This window comes from Symphalangus syndactylus, chromosome 7, assembly GCF_028878055.3.
Source record: "Symphalangus syndactylus isolate Jambi chromosome 7, NHGRI_mSymSyn1-v2.1_pri, whole genome shotgun sequence".
In the NCBI taxonomy this organism is placed as follows: domain Eukaryota; kingdom Metazoa; phylum Chordata; class Mammalia; order Primates; family Hylobatidae; genus Symphalangus; species Symphalangus syndactylus.
The window spans coordinates 100267482-100290283 of record NC_072429.2 but is presented as its reverse complement, the minus strand read 5'-3'; the positions used below and the strand labels follow the sequence as shown (position 1 = coordinate 100290283).

At 39.2% G+C, this 22802-nt stretch overlaps 1 protein-coding gene and 1 pseudogene across 1 annotated transcript in view; one reads left to right on the top strand and one right to left on the bottom strand.

Annotated features, from left to right (window-relative positions):
• GRHL2 (grainyhead like transcription factor 2) overlaps positions 1 to 22802 on the bottom strand; it is a 175753-nt gene that overhangs the window by 127876 nt on the left and 25075 nt on the right. The gene's annotated exons all lie outside the window — the stretch shown is intronic.
• LOC129486997 (SAP domain-containing ribonucleoprotein-like) lies at positions 12120 to 13037 on the top strand (annotated as a pseudogene).

Sequence of the window (22802 nt, the reverse complement as noted above, 5' to 3'; positions counted from 1 at the left end):
TGCTTGTTCATTGAAATGGAACCAACATGGAACAATGAGACATTGTATTTCAGTAACACCTATGTCAGCACATTGTAACATGGCAGGGACATGTGACAAGGCTGGCAAAGACAACACCAACATCAATCAATAGAAAATCAACTGCCAAGGACTTCTGATGATCATGCAGTCATAAAAGAGGTCCCTTTTTGCCAAGAACCAACATATGTTGGTGCAGATGTGGTGGAAAGGGAACAGTTATATACTGTTGATAGGAATGTATATTATTAGTACAGTCTCTATGGAAAACAGTATGGAGATTTTTCAAAGAACAAAAAGTGATCTACCATTCTTTCCAGCAATCCCATTGCTAGGTATTTACCCGAAGGAAAATACATCATTATATTAAAAAGACACCTCCACTCGTATGTTTATTACAGCACAATTCACAATTGCAAAGATACGGAAAAAGCCTATGTACCCATCAATCGATGAGTGGTTAAAGAAAACATGGTGTACACACACACACACCATGAAATAGTGCCCAGCCATTAAAAAAGAATGAAATAAGGTCTTTTGCAGCAACGGTGATGGAACTGGAGGCCACTATCCTAAGTGAAGTAACTCAGGAACAACAACAACAAAAAACAAATACCACATGTTCTCACTTATAAGTGGGAGCTAAGCAGCTATGGGTATGCAAAGGCAAACAGAGTGATATAACAAACATTGGTACAATGTACACTATTCAGGTGACAGGTGCATTAAAAGCCCAGACTTCATCACTATACAATGCATCCATGTAACCAAAAACCACCTGTACCCCTAAAGCTATTGAAATGAAAAATATAGAAATAAAATACAATAGAAAATTAAAAAAGAAAGACTAAAAAAAGTGGTCTATTTTTGCTGACACTCTTATGGGATCTCCTAATGGTAGATGGTTCCTCAGCTCACTTTGTGATGGAGAACTGGCGTGAACTCACAACAAAGAGTGTGTCAAGGGCCCTTTGTGTGCTGTCATGATGCATGCTTTGGTGTAAGGTCAGAAAAAAAGACACTGACATTGGTAAGATATGTTTGGGGTGGGGCAGATGGGAAATGCATGTTTAGCAGAGTGGAATTCTGGTCCTTAGGCCTCTGAATCAGGCTCTTTGAGCCAGTGGTTTGATGAAACTGATTGGAAGGAAAGAGAGAACATTGACTCAATTGCAAATGCAAATGAGTTAGATTATAAGGGTATAATCAGGCTTCTTGGAATACATGAGAAAACACCCTGGTTGGCGGGCTTACTACCATACTGTTAGGCACTGTGGTGACATGGAGTAGCATAGGCCTTAGAAGTAAGTATTTGTTCACCATTTACAGTGGTGAGAAGCTGGGTAATGTCTAACGTTCACTTTCTTAAATAGTTCAGTGCCTACTTACCTTACAATGTGCTTATGAAGATCAAATAAAATAATTGATAAAATAGGATTCTGCAAACTGCATAGTACTTTGCAAATAACAGGCATGACTATCACTGCACAGTTTTATGTTCCCATAAAATTTGTGGATATATCAATTTTTGGTAAAGTTGAGTATAATTTAAAAGTCTTAAAGATAATCATTAATTGAAGAGAAATTGAAGCTGTTCATTTAACAATATTCTTTAAATATTTATTGAGAGCCCAATAGTTGCCAGACATTTTGCTGGTTGTTAAGGATGGAGTGGCATGTGACATACTGTTCCTTACCCCACACAGCTGCCAGAGAGAGAGAATATCACTATTACAGAGCCATGCATGTGAGAAAGGACATGGGGGGTGTTGTGAAGGCACACGACAGAGGGGACTAACCTAATGAGAGGACAAAGAAGGGGGCCAACATTTCTAAACAAAGCTGAAGCATAGGTAGGAATGTGCTGGTCAATGCTGAGATGGCAAGATGTGGGAAATGCTTTTTAAAGTGAAGGACACTTTGGTAGTGCAGAATAATGGGATTTTCTTACAAAAGGAGCACATTTGTATTTATTTTGGAGAGTCCGTTAGAAAAATTTACATATTTAATGTAATGATGAAATAGCATTTCCATGTAGAAAACTTCTAAATATGCAGGGTTGGATTTGGAGACAGGAAATGTTGGTGGACTCCTGAGGTTCTATAATGAGGCCTCCAGGAAGAACCAAGAAGGTAGCAGAGGTGCTGGGCCCTGGCTGTGGCAGTGTCACCCGCCCCCCACAATTGATTAGTTGGGGCCACCCTGGGGGCCTGGTCTGCAGCCTCCACTTGGAGAGTAAAATAGAGGATTTGGAACCTCAGTCGTTGCCCATGAAGGCACAGGCATCATGCACACTTCCAAAAATGCCCAGTCCTGCAGAAAGGACTTCACATTATTTGGAGTGATCACACCATTGAAAAGGATGAGGATTTTATGCTGTCATGCCTCAGAGATGCACACATTGCTGTGGAGGAGTGCGGGTGGGGTGAGGTGTTAATTATAACACTGGCTAAATTCCAAAAGTTTAGCAGGAAGCACCAAACTGAAGGATCAGAGCCAAGTCTCGATTTACACTAAGATGTGTCCTGATTCACTGGAGAGATTTTTCCCTAAATCTTCCTTCTTGAAATCCCTACTCCCTCCTGCTGAGTCTCTTAGCTTACTGATTTCATCTTTCCTATCACAAAGCTTTGCTCATAAATTTAAGAGTGCCATCAGCCTTTCCCCTAAAATGAAATTGTTGATGAATCCTTACGTGATCAGTGGAGAAAGTATTTTGGGAAATTGGAATATTATTAGCTGTTTCTTTTCACATTCTTGACAGCCACAGGGGCCTTTTATGCTCTTCCCTTTAACTACGCAATGAATTTGGTTTTTTCTTCACAAATTATAATCTCTCTGGTACACAGCACTGTTGAACGAAGTTTAATTTAATAAAGACAGAATCATCTCTCTGGTACATTGAGCAAAAATGTAGACTTGTAAAGAAAGGAAAATTTTACAGAGCAACTTTCACCACAGCTAGGAACACTCTGAAGCTGTTTTATCATTGCTCTTTTGGAAGGGCAATTCTAATTCTGCTCTGGTCCACTTCTTAAATATCCTTTGTGAAGCTTTAGATGGGCTATGTCCTGGGTAGCCTCAAACACAGAACTGTAAACAGCAACTGTAAACTCGATCCCAAGGTCCTGCTTTGGAGGAAAATTTTGGGGAGCGCCAGAGCAATCACAGCAAGGCTAAGGCCATGTCACACGGACAACTTTTTTTTTTTTTCTTGTTCGTTTTCTTTAATCCATGACTTCACTGTGTGGATGCCGGGAGATGGCTGAGAGATGAGTCATCAGCTGAAGCGGTGAAAGGGACAACGCAGCTGTGCCACTGAGACTAAGACCAGCCAGTCCGCAAGGCTCCAGATCATTCTGCTGGGACAGCCCCCTCCATGCTCCCCTGAGTATAATAGGAGTCAAATGCAGGAATGCTTTGCTGGGGAGAAGCAGAGGAAGCTTAACACATAACATTTTCCCCTTCTAAAGATACGTGCAGTTATAGTCAACAGATCCAGACACAAATCCACTTATAAAGACACTTGGGATCCAAAACAAAAACTAGGACAGTGCCCGTCATGCAATGCATGTTCATGGGAAACCCCATGCTAAACCATTAGTGAATGATCTGCTTCCGGGTCAGGGCTTCTTATGTAGCAGGGCAGCTCCCTCACTGTGATCTGTTGAAAATCAGCCCTAGACACAAGGGTTTGTAGACAACAAAAACAAAGGAAAGAAAAGAAATTTTTTTAAAAAAGAAAATAACAAAGGAAAAAACTAGGATGGTGAAGTATGCACACAAATTATTACTTTTAATCAACTTCCCATATCCATTTCTACAAGGACATTGGTTTGTGTTTTATGGAATTTTTGTCTTGATATAGGGGGAGGATGCTTTTGGAGTTGGGTAACTTCAGTTTAAATCTCAGCTCTATCAATGAGTGAATTTAGATGAGTTGCTCATCTCCTTGATGTGCAGGTATCTCTTTAAGCTTCCATTTCTTCCTCTGTATCATGATATTTTATAATATTATTCTAAAGGAATCACTCAGATATTTACATTTGAAGTGCTTGGTGCATTACAGATCTTCCATAGATAATAGCTAGATATTAGTAGTACCCTCCATAGAACTAATTCTACTAATAACCAGCTCAAAGTCCAATGGACAGTTTTCAGGTCTTAACTCCTTGAATTTTCTTGGCCATTTTTTACTTTTGTAAAATCCTGCTTTACTTGTGAGACACTATGCTAAGGTGGTTCTTCTCGTTAGCCAACCATTCTTTCCTAATTTCTGTTCTGCCTGAACTCTCCTCTTCTTTCTCTAACTCTGACCATTCCTTGGTCTTTTTCTTATTTCTCTACATCATTGTTCTTACAGCTTTCATTGCTCTACGTTAATGACTAACAGATATATAGTACCTGAGAACCATTTCTATATTTCTACATAGAATCCTTTTGTCATGGAATCAACCTAAATGCCCATCAATAGAAGAATGGATAAAGAAAATGTGGTACATATATATCATGGAATACTATGCAGCCATAAAAAAGAATGGGATCATGTCCATTGCAAGAACATGGATGGAGCCAGAGGTTATTATCCTTAAACTAACACAGGAATAGAAAACCAAATACTGCATGTTCTCACTTATAAGTGGGAGCCAAATGATGAGAACAAATGGACACAAAGAGACAAACAACAGACACTGGTGCCTACCAGAGGACGGGGGGTGAGGGGAGGGGAGGAAGAGGAGCATAAAAAATAACTATTGGGTACTAGGCTTAGTACCTGGGTGATGAAATAAGCTGTGCATCAAACTCGTGACATGAGTTTACCTGTATAACAGACCTGCACATGTACCCCTGAATGTAAAATAAAAGTTAAAAAAAAAAAAAAAGAATCTTGCTGTCAATTTAAACTCAGTGTCTTCAACACTAAGCTAATCATCAGTTCTCAACCAGTCACTCCTAATCATTATCTGTCCCCAGTCACTCAAGGCCGAACCTTATGTACTGTTTTAATATCCAGACTCTGAAGCCAGACTGCCTGGGTGCAAATCTTGGCTGCACCACTTATTAGCTATGTTACCCTGGGTTACTTAGTTAACCTTTCTGTGTATCAGTTTCTTCACCTATAAAATGGAGAAGTATCCCAATGTAGACAGAATGATATTCACTTCCTACTATTTTTGTCAGAATTAAATATACTGACACACTATAAAAGCTGCACGTATGCTAGCTGTTATTCTTTCTCTTTATCCCTTACGTGAAGTCAACCACCGTATTTATTATTACAGCTTCAGTCTTATCTCTTCATGCCTTCAACTTTCCCCTCTTTGATCCATATTGAAGGCTAGTGAAATAATCTTCATAGAACGTAATTTTTTCAGAGTATACTATGACTCTTTACTGCCTATAACATCAAGTCCAAAACCCTCTGTCTGACATTTAAGGTCTTCCATTATCTGGTTCTAATCTACTTTTCAAAATTTACTTCCTTGTACTTATTTAATTTAAGGAATTAAGCCATTTTCTCTGCAGCTTCCTAAAGACGCCCATTCTTACATCTATACCTTTGCTCAGACTGTTCCCCTGCCTGAAATTCCCTTCCTGCTTCTCTGTCTAAATTGTGCTCTTATCAAAGTCCAGCTGCAATATCCCATCCTCCAAAAATTTTCCAGGATTTTCCCTATTTTAGTCTTTCAGGGCCTCCCTTTGCTAAAAACTTTCACAGCCTATGTGTTATTTATTACATAATCTACCATTTAATTTGTATCATGCAAAGATGACTGACTATGCAAAGAAAACTGTCACTGAAGGCCAGGTGCAGTGGCTCATGCCTGTAATCTCAGCACTTTGGGAGGCCAAGGCGGGTGGATCACCTGAGGTTGGGAGTTCGAGACCAGCCTGGCCAACATGGCGAAACCCTGTCTCTACTAAAAATACAAAAAATTAGCCAGGTGTGGTGGTGCGCACCCATAATCCCAGCTACTCGGGAAGCTGAGGCAGGAAAATCGCTTGAACCTGGGAGGCAGAGGCTGCAGTGAGCCAAGATGAAGCCACTGCACTCCAACCTCGGCAACAGAGTGAGACTCTGTCTCAAAAAGAAAAAAAGAAAGAAAGAAAAAGAAAAAGGAAACTGTCACTGAGCTATCAGATCCACCAATGACACCAAAATAGTGGCATTCCATCAAATAAAAAACCCAGCAGTTCCCATGCACAGTCACTGGCCTTTGTCCTGCCCTGGATTCACAACAGCCTGGCTTCACTCTGGGATTTGACAAATCTTCTTCTCTAGCTTAGCCTTTGGCTTTCTTCTAGAAGCACCAAACTCTACTTCATTCCCAAGTGCATTCGCACACACACACACATCTCCCTGAGTAAATTAACACACCTACACACCCAGACTGGCCTTAGGCACTTACATCTAAAGTGTGTCAGATTGTTTGTAGAAAATGTTAACACACACAAAGGTTAACTAAGTTGTCCAGGGTAACACGGCTACAAAATACATCCAGAATCTGACCACAGGAGATGGTCATTGAGTCAAATCCCTATCATATAGAACTTACTAGCCCTATCACATAGCACAAGTGATTCAACCTGTCTGGATCTTAGCTTTCTCATTTGTGAAAGAGCTGATAAGTTAAATGAGAGAAATGCATGTGATGCACCTAGCAGAGCACTAGACACACAGTAGTGCCCTCTAATTGGGCCGTGATGAGGATTAGAGAAGAGCAAGATAAATAATGTAGGGAAGCCAAACATCTGCTCTTCAATCACCACCACACAACACTTTAAATCCTTGGCCACCCTCAGCCTTTCCTGTCTCTGTTGGTGAAAACTCTACCCTTCTAGCTGCAATACTTGAAGTCATACTTGACTCCTCATTTTCTTACATCCACTTCATTAGAAAATCCCATTGGTTCTACTTTCAAAATATATCCAGAATCTGACCACTTCTCACTGCCTCCACTGCTAGCACCCTGGTCCAAGCCACCATCATCTTGCACTTGGATTATTGCATTGTCTCTGTGGTAGCCAGCCTCCCATATGGCCCTCATTGATCCTTGACTCCTAGAATTCACACCCTCGTGAGTCCTCTCCCACAATGGACCAGGGTTGGTCTATATGACCAACAGCACATAGCAGAAGTGATAGTATATTACTACAGAGTTAGATAATAAAACTCTGCAGCTTCCATCTTTGTAAGTCTCTCCCCTACTCCCACCCCATCCCCTTGTGCTAGCAAACTACCATATTGTGGCATATTTTGGCAAGGAACTGAAGCCTTGACAAATAGCCAGTGAGGGACTAAGGGCTGCCCACAACCAAGTGAGTGAGCCTAGTAGACTCTCCAGTCTGAGTCAAGTCTTGAATCAATTGTGAACCCAGATGACAACTTGACTGCCACTTTATGAAACCCTGAGCCGGAACCTCACAGCTAAGCTGCTCCCAGATTCCTCAGAAAGTGCATGAGATCATGAATGTATGCTAGTTTAGCTGCTAAGTTTTGAGATAGTATGTTACACAGGAATAGAAAATGAATACAGTTTCCTAATAGATTTCCCTGCTTTTATGATTACCCCCTCCCTCCTTTCCAGTCTATTCTCAACAAAACAGCATCTAGAGAAATCCCATTGAAACGAAATCACATCATGCCCTCTCATGCTCCATTCTGTAATGACTCCCCATTTCCTTTAGAATGGAAGTGATGGTTGTTACAATGACCTACCAGGTCCCCCAGGATCGTGGGTCCCTTACTTCTACAGTCTATTCTCCTGATACTCTCCTTCTCACTCATTCTCATCTTGCTGCACTGGTCCAACTTTAAGGCCTTGACTTCAGTTCTTTCATCTTCCCAGAATGTTCTTCCCCCAAATACCTAAGGCTAGCTCTCTCATCTCCTTTAAGCTTTTGTCCAAATCTCACCTTAATGAGACTTAACCTGACTACCCTATTTAATGCAGCAACCTGCCTCCACCCATGCTGGAATTTCCAATTCCTTTGAAACTTTCTGTCTCCCTTACCCAGCTCTCGACTCTTTCTTTTTTCCATAACAGCCATCACCTCCTTAAACACAATGTAACTTACTTTTTTATTATGGTCAATGTTCCTTGTCTGTCTACCTCCACTAGAACCTAAGCTCCACAGGGCTGGGGTTGTTTTGTTCATGAATATATCACAAGCACCTTGAAAAGTGCCTGCGACATACTTGGTAGTCAATTAACATCTGTTGAATGAATGAATAAAAGCTCCATTGCCATTGAGGAATTGAAGTAACAGTTGTGGCTTAAAATATTAATAAGAGAATGGGAGGAGCTGCATTCTTCATGTTTTCATAAAATCAATTCACAGCATATTTGTAAAGTTGGTTTTGAGCTATAAAGTGCTATGCAAATGTAAGTTGCCTTGATTTTAGGAAGCATAATTATAAATTTAATTTAATAAGCATTGATCCAATTTGAACTATCTTTCTCCTCCCTCTTAACTCTCCCCTTCAAATTAAAAAAAAAAGTGGAGATTCATTCTTCTATTCTCCTTAAATGTGAGCTAGGAAACCAAGGATATTTACATTCAGACCTGAGGCAACTGGAGAAGGCTAAACTTCAATCAGCAAAGGCCTGATATTAAGAATTCCTTTCTTCTACCTGTTGTCCATCATTCCCAACACTGACTTGACTTAGGGGCAAAAGGAAATTTCTACCCACTACCCTTTCCTTAAGAAGAAGTAGTGAAACATTTCTATAATTTCCAGGATTTCGTGCTATGCACTCCGTCTCAACTGTCTTCTCCCTCACCTCTTTCTCTTTCTCTCTCTCTCTCTCACACACATGCACACACAGAAGCATAGCCTTTATCTTGAGAGCACATGAATTCTACTCTCTCTCTCTTTTTTTTTTTTTTTTTTTTTGAGATGGAGTCTCGCTCTGTCCCCCAGGCTGGAGTGCAGTGGCATGATCTCGGCTCACTGCAACCTCCACCTCCCAGGTTCAAGCAATTCTCCTGCCTCAGCCCCTGAGTAGCTGGGATTGCAGGTGTATGCCACCATGCCCAGCTAATTTTTGTATTTTTAGTAGAGACAGGGTTTCACCATGTTGGTTAGGCTAGTCTTGAACTCCTGACCTCGTGATCCACCCACCTTGGCCTCCCAAAATGCTGGGATTACAGGCATGAGCCACCGCGCCCAGCTGAACTCTACTCTCTAAATAGTTTATATTCTGAGTCTTGAGCACTTGAGATTGGTCTCATTTTCTTGTAGCTGATTCACTATGGCTGATTACTGACTTAGGTAATCACTTCATCTCCCTAGCAAAAAAAATGACCATATTCAGACCAAAAATGAAAGAGCAAAGGTTCAAAATGTGATAATTACTTTTTTCTTTTGGAATATTGGCCTTTTTCCCATTAACAGAATAAGACTTTCAAATGGAAATTAATGAACCAATTTTCCTACCCAGGGTTAATGTCACAATTTAAATGCCAAAAATGATTGTTTGACTGCTAGTTGCTTTCAGCAATATCCCTCCTTTTAGTGCTTGCTAGAGGCAAATCACAAGAGATAACAGATACTTTCCATGTTAGAAATGAAATGAATCCATAAGCCCAGGACAATATTGATAGCTTCACTTTAAAGATGGCTATGCTAGGGAAAGAGATGATTCGATTAATTCAGTGAAAATATTATAATGCCCTCCACCACATAAAGTGCATAGTTTTTAAAAACAATAAACTGTAAAACAAAATTTATGTCCATTGAGATTAAGATGGTTTCATTTTAGATACTGATTGCAAAATATACTGATCTACTGCTTGAAGCATGGTCTCTCTCTCTCTCTCTCCCCCAACCCCTCGGGAGCCCCAGCTTTGTAGTGCCCTAAGCACGCTCTTAGTTCACCTATTAAGTAAAAGGATTAGAAATAAAACTAAAGAGCTACAGGACAGGTAACCCACTGAGCTCTAGAAAATGAGAAGGATATCACAATACAAAGTGCAAGGAAGAGAACAAGAAAAGAATTTAAAAAATGGAGAGAATTTATAGGGGTGTCAACTTATGAAATGACTAAAATTGGTTAGTGTGTGTGTGGTGTGTGTGTGTGTGCGTGTAAATCAAAATCTAAAACGTTAACAATGATTATAGGTGAATTTTTATTTGCTCCTTTCTACTTTTTGACTTTTCAAGTAATCTTCAATAATAACATCATACTACTTATTGAGCATCTACTATATGCCAGTTAATGTTCTAAGCCCCTCACATGGGTTAACTCACGTATTCCTTATGTTAATAATAACCTTAGAGTCAGATATGGATATCATGCCCTTCATACAGTTGAGTAAATTGAGAATAGAGTGTTAAGTGACTTGCCCAGGTTCAGGTAGCAGTCAGCATTAGATCAGCATTGCATCCAAGTGCCTGAGTTCTCGTTGTTGTTTGTTTTTTGTTGTTGTTGTTGCTGGCTTTTTTTTTTTTTTTTTTTTTTTTTGAGATAGGGTCTTGCTCTGTCCTCCAGGCTAGAAGGCTAGAGGAGTGCAGTGGTACAATCATGGCTCACTGCAGCCTGAACCTCCCAGGCTCAAGTGATCCTCCCACCTCAGCCTCCAGAGTGGTCCACCATGCCTGACTAATCTTTTTATTTTTGTAGAGACAAGGTCTCCCTACATTGCCCAGGCTGGTCTTAGACTTCTGAGCTCAAGTGATCCACCTGCTTCAGCATCCCAAAGTGCTGGGATTACAGGTGTGAGCCACCACACACAACCTCGGAGCCTGAGTTCTTATGCATCCTTCTCTATTTCCTACTTTTGACCATGCTCTATTTTCACAATTAGAAAAAAAGTTAGTTGAAAAGGGAAAACTCATAGACAGGAAACAAAAGACCAATATAACAGGGGATGATATCCAAATTCAGAGTAATAGAGAAATTATGCAAAAGGGGAGTTTGTAAGCTCCCTGAAGAAAGATAACATGTTTACATTATTTGTAGAATTCCAAGGTCCTGGAACATTCCAGAGAGTACATATCAGGCAGGAAGGCAGGCAACACATATTTATTGAATGAATTGAACGGGGTGATGGGTAGCAAGTCCTAATTTATCTTTAGTATAATACAACTAGAGGTCATCTATTTTTAAATGTCCTGCAGAAAAATGATAGCAAATGATTCACGTAACAGAAATATAGATTAAAGAATTGGGAAACAAGGGAAATATTATATTTAAGAACAAACAAAAATATGATTTTTAAAGGAAAGAATTATGTTATAACCAAATTAGCTTTGAAAATTAAAAAGAGTCAGTTTTTCTGAGGAAATTACAGCAGTTGAATCTCTAGCAGTAAGAGAGAAAGCGCAAAAGCACTTTGCAAGCCTGCAGGACTGATTTCCATTTAAACACCATTTCATGGGTTTACCGCTAATATTTACAGCCAATATGGAAAAGAAATGTTAATGCAATTCTAGGAGATAGAAAGCAGAAGAGACTGGAATAAAGGAGAAGCCAGAGTTGAGAAGGCTGCACCCCACCTTTGGTGCAGGAAGGGTTAATGTGTGCCTGAGGACTGTTTTTCTCTCTGAGCTTGGAAAACTCAAGTCTTCAGTGCCTATGGCCAAGCCAGTTCCCGTACAGTGTGCCCAATGGAACTAACTACAACATTAGTTGGCTTCTTAAATACAGAGGAGTCCGCCTTTGGGGTTCCTAGGGCCAGAGAGAGAAATAAGATGGTAAAACACCTAGAGTAACTTCAAACTGCCACAAAGGAAACAGATAAAAAACATGAGCTTAAAGCAACAGGAAAGTCCTTTCATGTGTCTAACCCCCAGCTTGCCCTGCTGGGCCTCACTTGTGTATATACAAAGGACCCTCCAGGCATCCTCAGAGCCTGTGGCCAGAGCTTCCATCAAGAGAGCAGCCCCCTGCCAGGGCTGAAAGGTCTTCAGTCTAACTCTTCATTTTTAATATGAGAACTAAGAATTTAAGGAAACCTTACATGAGTAAAAGAGAAGCCCCAAGATGAGCAAAAAAAGGTTATTTATGAGGAAAATAATTAATGCTAGATACAGAAAATAATGTTAAAAGGATACTTGAGAGGCAGTGGGTGGGGGCCTACTGGAGTGAGGGGTAACAAGATGGCGACCAAGACGGTGGTGCGCCATAAGCGGAAGATTGCTGAACTAAAGCAAGAATGTCTTGCTCGTGGTTTTGAGACCAAGGAAATGAAACAAGATGCCATCAAAAGGTTCCAGGCATTTTTTTTTTTTTTTTTTTTGAGAGGGAGTCTCACTCTGTTGCCCAGGCTGGAGTGCAGTGGTTCAATCTTGGCTCCACACAACCTCCACTTCCCAGGTTCAAGCGATTATCCTGCCTCAGTCTCCTGAGTAGCTGGGACTACAAGCGCGCGCCACCATGCCAGGCTAATTTTTGCATTTTTCGTAGAGATGGGGTTTCACTATGTTGGCCAGGCTGGTATCGAACTCCTGACCTCATGATCCGCCTGCCTCGGCCTCCCAAAGTGCTGGCTCCAGGCATATATTTTAGGGCATGCTGAAGAGGCAAATGAAGATGTACTGGGAGATGAAACAGAGGAAGAAGAAACAAAGCCCCATAGAAATACCTGTCAAAGAGGAAGAACTCCCTGAAAAAACTGTTGATGTGGAAGCAGAGAAGAAAGTGGTAAAAATTACATCTGAAATACCACAGGCAGAGAGAATGCAGAAGAGGGCTGAACGAGTCCATGTACCTGTGAGCTTGTAAAGTAAGAAAACTGCCCAGGCAACTAGGTTTGGGACTTCTTCAGTTTCAACAAAAGGTCTGTCATCTAACAATAAACCTATCATGAACCTGGATAAGCTAAAGGAAAGAGCTCGAAGATTTGGTTTGAACGGCTCTTCAATCTCCAGAAAGTCTGAAGATGATGAGAAACTGAAAAGGAGGAAGGAGCGATTTGGGATTATCACCAGTTCAGCTGGAACCAGAAGGAACACAGAGGATACAGAGGCAAAGAATAGGAAAAGAGCCACGCGCTATGGGATTGCCTGCTGAAAAGTTCATGCTGCTTTCTGTTCTCCAGTGGTTTCCATTTCTCTGATTCTTCTCGGTCACAAATATACCTAAATACACAGTCACGTACCTACCTCCTACCTTGCAATGAGGGCACATGTATCCCAGCTACATCTAGGAACTCCAGCAGCAATTTGACTTATTGATGTTCCAACTTAAAGCTGTTGTGTTTTTGTTTTTGATTTTTTTCTTGTTAGTTAAAAAAAAAAAATCTGAAAAGAGATGGGGGTAAAAAGAAGCTACTGCACCTACAACACAAGCACAGGCTACTAGAAAATAAGAACCACAAAACAAGTTACATGATTTTTAAAATAAAAATAAAAGTTTGTATGAGGACTGAATAGGAAAGACAGCACAAAATGAATTAATAAACTGAGCGATCAAAGCATTGGCCAGTTTTTAAACAAACAAAAAATCATAAGACAAAGTTAAAAGGTATGCAGGATGATTACAGGTATAAAGTTCGATTTAATAAGAGTTACAGAAGAAAGCAATGAAGAGGATGAAAGGGAGGAAACAAATACACAAAAGAAGAATAGAATAGAATAGAATAGAATAGAATAGAATAGAATAGAATAGAATAGAATAGAATAATAATGTCTTACAGCTGAAAAAAAACTTGAGTATTGGAAAGGCACCAAAGTGTTGGAAAGAATAATGAAAAAGTGGCACTTCTATTCATATCCTGGTGAACTTTTTGGGTTGAAGGTTAAATTTAAAAATGCTTCAAATACTGGGAAAAAACTTCAGTAACATTCAACAGAACAGAACAAGAAATGCCAGCCAATAAACTTCCATCCACATCACTAAATGCTGCTAGACAAGAGAAAAGGGATTTGAACATGAAAGTCGCAACAGAGCAAAAGATCAATTAAGTGTGATGGCAAAATAAAATACCTGTTTAGTCATGAAAAGATTCAAAAACGATTCCACTCATATATCCCTTTTGAAAAATTTATCCCTTCAGCCAAAGTAAAGAAAGATATGCATGGATAAGGAAGAAAATTGATACAGCCATCAGAGAATATCAAATAAGTCAGTAAAATGTTAATTGTAACTGATTTCTGATCACGGAAATGAAATGTATGCCACTAAGAAAGAATTCTTAAAGATAATACCAAACTAAAATGAAACACCTGAAAGGTGATAGGAGAAGAGTTGTTTAAAAGATGTACTGGGCCCAGCACAGTGGCTCATAGCTATAATTCCAGTGCTTTGGGAGGCCAAGGTGGGAGGATTGCTTGAGGCCAGAAGTTTGAGACCAGCCTGGGCAACATAGCAAGACTCTGTCTCTACAAAAAAATTTTTATGTAATAATGAGACAAAATAAAAAGTATGTTGATTTTGCTTTGTATATAAGAAGAGTAATAGATAATGGTTAACTCCTGATATTGATAGAAAAGATAAGTTTATGCTTATTAAAAGTTCAAGGGTAACAATTACTAGGATAAAGATAGGATACAGAAATTAAAGAGCAACAATTTCCATAGTATGATGTGCAGACACCTAGAGAAATCCCTTAGATACTTTCAAGGGTCTATGAGTTTAAAACTATTTCCCTAATAATACTGAGATATATGTGCCTTATTCCCTCTGTTGACATTTGTAGTAATGGTATAAAACTAATGTTGGGCAAAAGTTCAAGCTTCTGACATGAATGAAGACAGTGGCATTAAACTATACTTGAGGTATTATATTTTTATCATCACATACTCACAATAAAAACAAAACAAGCAAACAAGCAAATACGTGCTAGTTTCACTTGAGAATGTCCTTTGTGAAGCAGTATACAATATTAATTTTATTAATCTCAAACTTTGGGTACCAACCTTTTAAATATTCTGTGTGACAAAGCAGGAAGTATGTGTAAAGCACTTTGACTGTATACCGAAATACAGCAATTGCCTCAAGGAAAAGCACTCGTGCGATGCTTTGAGTAGGAGTTGAAACTAGCCGCTTTTTTCAAGGGATTCCATTTTTACCTGAAAGAATGACATATTGACAAACTACGTGTTCAGACTTGAGTGTTTGGCTGATGTCTTCTCAAAAATAAACCAAGTGAGAGTCTATCACTTCACAGAAAACAACTGACAGTATTTGTTGCCAATGGTAAAATTTGAGCTTTCAAGCAAAAAAAAAGAAAAAAAAAGAAAAGAAAATTTTTGGAAACTTGCATCCCCCACTACTGATAACTTTCTAGTACTTTATTTTCTGATGAGGTTAATGGATATAATTTTTTGCTAATGTATCATGAAGCACATTAACATTTGGAAAATCCGAATAACTCAGTCAACCAATAATTCCAAATGCCAATGCATGATGTTATAGAATCACACACAAGTATAAGGTCTATTCAAAGTGCAAGACAAGCCTACAGATTTTAATGTAACAGAGAAAGTTAGTGTGTGATTTCAGTTTCCACATTGCAATTAACCTTTAAAAACTACCACTTTTGAATTTTGGTGAGGTATCAAAGAATATCTAGTTATATGAAAATATATTTTCCTTTTCCAACTATCGGTGTGAAGCAGGATTCTCTAACCAAAATAACATTTTGTAATAGATTGAATGAAGAGGCAGATGTGTGAATCCAGCAGTGATCTGCTAAGCCAGGCATTAAAGAAAGTTGCAAAAATGTAAAATAACACTATTCTTCTCATTAAATTCATATGTTTTGAAAATTTTAGTTTAGGTTTTATTTTTCTGAAACAGAGTCTTTCTCTCTTGCCCAGCTGGAGTGCAGTGGCATGATCTCAGCTCACTATGACCTCCATCTCCTGGGTTCAAGCCACTCTGCCTCAGCCTCCCGAGTAGCTGGGACTACAGACATGTGCCACCACACCCAGCTAATTTTTGGTAATTTTTGTAGAGATGGGGTTTTACCACGTTGGCCAGGCTGGTCTCAAACTCCTGACCTCAAGTGATCCACCCACCTCGGCTTCCCAAAGTGCTGGGATTATAGGCATGAGCCACCACACCCGACCAGTTATGTTTCATTTCAAAAATGTTATTTCAAGCTGGGTATGGTGGTACACACCTGGAATCCCAGCTACTTGGGAGGCTGAGGCATGAAGATGGCTTGAGTCCAGGAATTCAAGGCCAACCTGGGCAATATATCAAGATCTCATCTCAAAAAGAAAAAAAAAAAAAAAAGGTTAAAAAGCATAATAATAAAAACATTATGTTAATGTGCTTTATAACTATCATATGGTTTACAATTATTATTTTAATTGAGCCATAAATAAGTATTTTTTAAAATTTACTATAATTTTTCATATGATATATATCAATAGATATAACCCACACAAACACAAGCTCTTCTGTGAGTTCAATAATTTAAGAGTATTAAAGGAATTCTGAGAACAAAAATTTGAGAAGCAATGCTCTAGAAAATAACCAGAGAAAAATAATGAAAAAAGATATATTAGCCGGGCGCGGTGGCTCACGCCTATAATTCCAGCACTTTGGGAGGCCAAGGCAGGCAGATCACCTGAGGTCAGGAGTACGAGACCAGCCTGACCAACATGGTGAAACCCTGTCTCTACTAAAAATACAAAAATTAGCTGGGCCTGGTGGCCAGTGCCTGTAATCCCAGCTACTCAGGAGGCTGAGGCAGAAGAATCGCTTGAACCTGGGAGGCGGAGGTTGCGGTGAGCCGAGATCGCGCCATTGCACTCCAACCTGGGCAACAAGAGCAAAACTCCATCTCAAATAAAAAGATATATTGATCAATGCAACAAAAATAAAAATAATGATATGGCATAGAAAAAATAAGACTCTATATATCTGCAATTGTAATACGTGAAAATGGGTTAACCCTACCTTTAAAAGATACTTTCAAACTGGATTTTTTTTAAAAGCCAGTATTATTTTTTAAGTACCCATGATACATAAGAAAACTGACCTAATGTCAGGCCACCAAGCAAGACTCTACCCCTTTCAAAGAAGTCTTATAATACAAACCAAATTCTCTGACCACAACATAGCTAAATTTTAAACCAACAGCAAAGAAGATGAAATTTAAGGACTGTATGTTTTGAAATTATAACATAGTTTTCTAAATATTCACAGGTCAAAGAACAGCTCTTAAAGAAAGCTTTTTTTTAAATTAGAACTCCATGATAAAATACTATATGTTGTGGGATATAGATAAATCAGCACTTAGAGGCAAATTTCATACTTTAACTGCTTATGTTAGACAGGAATAAAGGCTAAAAAGTTAAAGAGCTAAGCATACAACATGTTAGAAAAAAAATAAAAGAATTAACCTGAAGAACTTAGAAAGATGGATGTAATAAAGATAAAACAAATTAACGAAGTAAAGACTTGACAGAAAGGACAATTTAAGATGAAAATTGGTTCTTTGAAATGGCAAAGAAAACTAACAAACTGGCAAAGATAATCAAATATTAGAAAAGAAAAGGAAGACCATTTTAGATGTGACAATTCTCTTTTGAAAAAAGAGAATTTTGTGAATCCCTTTATGCTAGTATTTGAAAACAGACAAAATGGGAACATTTCTGGAAAAATATAAACAATCTAAAGTGATTCAATTATTTGGAAAGAGAAAAACAGTAATTTTTCAGTGCAGAAACCTGGCAGCTACTACCTTAACCAAGTGATGAAGGTACATGCTGAAAGAGGCACATCTTGAAGAGAAAATATCAGACAAACCCAAATGTTGGGGCATTCTATTAAGCACCTGATGATTGATGATTATGGTAGCAACTGCGTTAAACCAGTAAGTATGTGAGTCAAAACAAATAAGGTTATGAACCAGAAGAAAACAAAAACAAGTAACTTTTGGAGGTGGGACTGTGAGTGATTTGTCTTTATTTAGTAGTTTTAAATATATATATAGCTTATGCAACTGAATATAAATGGAAGAGAAGGCTGGGCCAGTGGCTCACACTTGTAATTCTAACACTTTGAGAGGCCAAGGTGGGAGGATCGTTTGAGCCCAGGAATTCAAGACCAACCAGACAACATGGCAAAAACCCATCTTTACAAATAATAATTTAAAAAATTAGCCATACATGGTGGTGCATGCTTGTAGTCCCAGCTACTGGGGAGGCTGAGGTGGGAGGATCACTTGAGGCCTGGAGATTGAGGCTGCAGTGAGCCGTGATTGTGCCACCACACTCCAGCCTGGGTGACACAGTGAGACCCCACCCCCCTTAAAAAAAAAAAACTTTCAGGGGATATAAAAGTACTGGACTGAAGAAACAAGCTGGGACAGGTGGTGGTGGGGAACTAATAATTTTGGGTGTTTTCTCTCCATAGCATCCAACATTCTTGATTTCCTTTCCTCTGCTTCATACATAAAAGCATGGTCACAGTCATCTTTATGCAGTTCCCCTCTCCAAGGAATGAGGTTTCTATTGTACACCTTTCTCTCTTCACCTGTATGGAAAAAAAAAAAAAAGAAAAATCTCCTTTCATTCCTTGTAATAATAATAGATTTTGGCTGGGCGCAGTGGCTTAAGTCTGTAATCCCAGCACTTCGGGAGGCCGAGGTGGGTGGATCACTTGAGGCCAGGAGTTTGAGACCAGCCTGGGCAATGTGGTGAAACCCATCTCTACTAAAAATTAAAAAAAATTAGTGGGGCTTGGTGGTGGGCGCCTGTAATCCCAGCTACTCAGGAGGCTGAGACACGAGAATCACTTGAACCAGGGAGGCAGAGGTGGCAGTGAGCAGAAATCGTGCCACTGCACTTCCAGCCTGGGTGACAGAATGAGATTCCATCTAAAAAAAAAAAAGAAACAAAGAATAATAGATTTCTACTTTGTGGTCCCAATCAGTCTATGACCAGAAGGCCTATTTAGAAGAGAAATTAAAGTTAAAAAAAAAAAAGCAAGTTATATTTCATGCAACTTCAATTCCAAAACAACTCAGATATAGATGTTATATACGTATATAACATATATATATATAAACATACTTATATTTGTAAGGCTTGGCAATGGCCTGAGGTACTCGTTTTTGTGTTTATGAATAGACCTGTAGCACACAAGTGCTGAAAAGAAATCTTCATGATCATCCACCCCAAACTTCTCATTTTACAAATAGGAAAACTGAAGTCCAGAGAGGTTATACCACTTCCCTGGGATTACACTGAAATAATTCAAGGACAAATTGTTGGAGGACACATATCCACAGGGGATTGGTTCCAGGCCCACAGATGCTCCACTGTCTTATATAAAATGGCCTGGAATTTTAGGTATATAACCCATGCACATCCTACTATATACTTTAGATCACCTCTAGATTACTTATAATACCTAATACAATGTAAATGCTAGGAAAATAGTTGTTATATTGTATTGTTTTCATTTGTATTATTTTTTATTGTTATTATTGTTATTTTTTTTCTATCTTTGAAATACAATTGGTTACACCCACAGTTTTGGAACCTTGGATATGAAGAACCAACTGCGTACTGTTGGTTAATCATTAGTGCTTTGCCAGGAAGGGGAATATCACACTGGGGCCATGTACCCTAGAACTTAAAGTATAATAAAAATATATATTTAAAAAAATCATTAGTGCTTTGCAAACATATAAGCACTCTTCCATGAGGACAAAACCAAAATTATAAACAGCTTCCTGCCAAAGTTTTCTTCCTCCATTCACACCCCCTGCCCTAAATTTCCCACTTAGTTCATTGAACAAACCTTTATTGAGCTCCTGCTGTACTACAGGCTCTGAGCTAGGTGCAGGGGGCGATGTTGACCAAGCCAGACACAGTCTCTCTTATTAAGGAGCATTTCATCTACAAATTAATTAGTTCAAGTAAGCTTATTACCAGAGCTTTCTCTAAAAGCTAACAAAAAATTACACTTTGAGAACTTTTTTTTTATAATCGGCCCTAATCCCTAGGTATATGAGTCCAAGTATAAAGATGTAATAAAAAATCATATCATGAAAGGTATGTCTTGTTAAATAATGGAAACACTGCTACTTAAAAACCATGAAAGTTAAGACTGCATTCATTCGACAGGTCTTAACTGAGCACCTACTGTGAGCTGGTACTGCTTTGAGTACTGGGATACAGCGATGAAAAAGACAGACCCAGTCTGCCCTGGTGAAGCTCTGACAGAGGAATATACAATTGCAGATGTGACAAGTGTTAATGAAGAAAAGTACACGGTGCTACAAGAGAAAATGTCATGGGGACTATGTGGTAGCCGTGAGCACCTCACAACACCTCTAACCACAGGAAGCATCATGGGCCAAGGCTCCTGTTGCCCGTCGCTGAAATCTATCACCACGTTTGTGTGGAGGCCACACTTCGCCATGGGCTGCTTCCAGCCAGTGATCATGTGTGGTAGGACTACCAAAGCAGGCGCATTGTTGGGGGACAGGGACTCCTCTGATGGCTGGCTCTGACTCAAAGATCCTTACCCCCACCCCTGCTGCATCTTCTTTAGACTGCACAGCAGTCCTGGAAGCTTCTGCTCAACATTCCCTCCCTCTCTCCTTCACTCCAGGTCAGACTCACATTGTTGTCTGACAGCTCCCCCACTTTGCCAGCTCCCTCCGTATTTTTTTTTCTCACAGGTGGTTTCCCTAATACAAGTATTGCATGTGTAATCTTATCCTAGATTATTCATCACAAAGAACTCAGACTGATGGAAGATCTAATTTAGATTGAGATGAGGCTGCTTAGGATGGGGTTACTGTGAAAGTATTCAAACACAAATTGAGACTTGCAGAAGGAGAAGGAATTTCTCAAGGAAAAGAGGAAGGAATGTCATTACAGGAAAGGCATGTGCAAGGTCCCTGAGGCAGGTTGGAACTTCTCCCAATCGAAGGACTAAATGAAGGGCAGTATAGCTGGACCATAATGTTTCCAGAAGGAAGAGGGCAGTGTCTGATGAAACTTAAGAGATAAGCAGGGGCCAGATTATGCCAGGACTTGTAATTCACTTTTAGGATTTTACATTTTGTATGCTAAGTGCACAGGGTACTTATGTGAGGTCTTTAGGAAGGGAACATCTCGATCAGACTCTTTTCTGTTCAATCCATACACAGGGTGATCTTTTAAAAACACAAGATGTTCCCTTGTGACCTTTAAAAGATCACCCTGTCTGCTGCGTGGGATCGAACAGAAAAGAGGTTGTAGGAGACCAACAAGGCAGCTACTGAAATGGCCCAGGAAGGATAAACTAAGAATTACTTTCTGCATAATGAGAAAAATCATCTTTATAAGGTCTTCCTTAAGATTCTGAAGCCCTTTTCTTTATTTCAAGGCAGTCAATATTTTCTGCCATTTTCTTTATTCAGATACCGTCTTAAATGTTACATCTTTGTGCAAGTGGGTATTATGTCTCACTCAATTTGCAACCTCACATACTATGTGAATCAGTCTATAATCTCCTCCAAAGTTGTATAACAGAGATACTGTATGGTAAAAATGTTGGACTCCACCTCTGTCTTTAAAGCTAAGAGAATAGATTAGAAACTTACAAGTGTTCCACAAGAAAGTAATGGGAAAGTCTGTATAAAATCCATACAAAATATGTTGCTTACACAAGATGTCCCTTCTAGAAAAGGAGACAGGGCAAACAAATTGACTTTATGATAAGTTTGATCTAAAATTAAAATGCTGGAAATAATAAAAGCCAATTAAACTTTGGTTTGCCTGATTAAAATTTAGAGGGGCTTCTAAGGGAACTATTAGGAAAATAAGAACTAATTATTTGTTTTTCAATAATCAGACAACAATTATAAGCACTCAAGTCCTCTAGTCCTGGATCTGTGCATGGATTTTAAAATATTCTCATTTTTAAATTGATTAGTAGCAGTGAATACGGGAGGAGAAAGCCTTTTATCTGTAAATGCATGTGTTACATGAATATACATGCACATATACATATATCTTCATATATACGTACATATGTGTGTTTGCAATACACTTAGGGTTAGTGTGGGGTGTGTGTGATGTGGATGAAGGTCATTTGTGTGTTAGCTTATTTAAATTAAACCTTTACTTGAGATGATTTAAATAAATTCCAGACAATTTTTTTTAGTTGTTTCATATGCAGCCATACAAAAAAAAAAAAAAAAGCTGGGCATGGTGGCACACCTTGTAATCCCAGCTTCTCTGGGATGAGGCAGGAGGATTGCTTAAACCCAGGAGTCTGAGGCTGCAGTGAGCTATGATCACACCACTGGACTCCAGCCTGGGCAACAGAGCGAGACCCTTTAAAAAAAAAATCAAGTAATAAGTGATGAATATTTAATCTGACCTTGGATTTGGGAATAGCTATGTAAACATAAAAACAGTGGAAGAATCCATGAAGGGCCAAGTACAGTGGCTCACACCTGTAATTCCAGCACTTTTGGGAAGCCAAGGCGGGAGGATTACTTGAGGCCAGGAGTTCAAGATCAGCCTGGGCAACATAGCAAGACCCTGTCTCTTAAAATTAAAAAAAAAAAAAAAATCAACGAAGAAAAAGTGATAACTTTGACTACAAAACTTGAAACATCTAAAAATGAGTAGAGATTTCAGGTGAAAGGCATTAGAGTAGGGCTGCATCACAAACCCACTCTCCCATAAAACCTAATAAAAATGGACAGAAATTGTGTATGTGTGTATGTGAGTGTGCAGACATCTCAAAAATTTGTCAACTGCACAGCCCCATGCCATACATTCCAACAGACGAGGCCAGTGGGGGAAATGGAAGATTTTCGTACCGATGTGCCTCACAAACAGCAGCACAGGAGACAGAAGTTAAATCAAC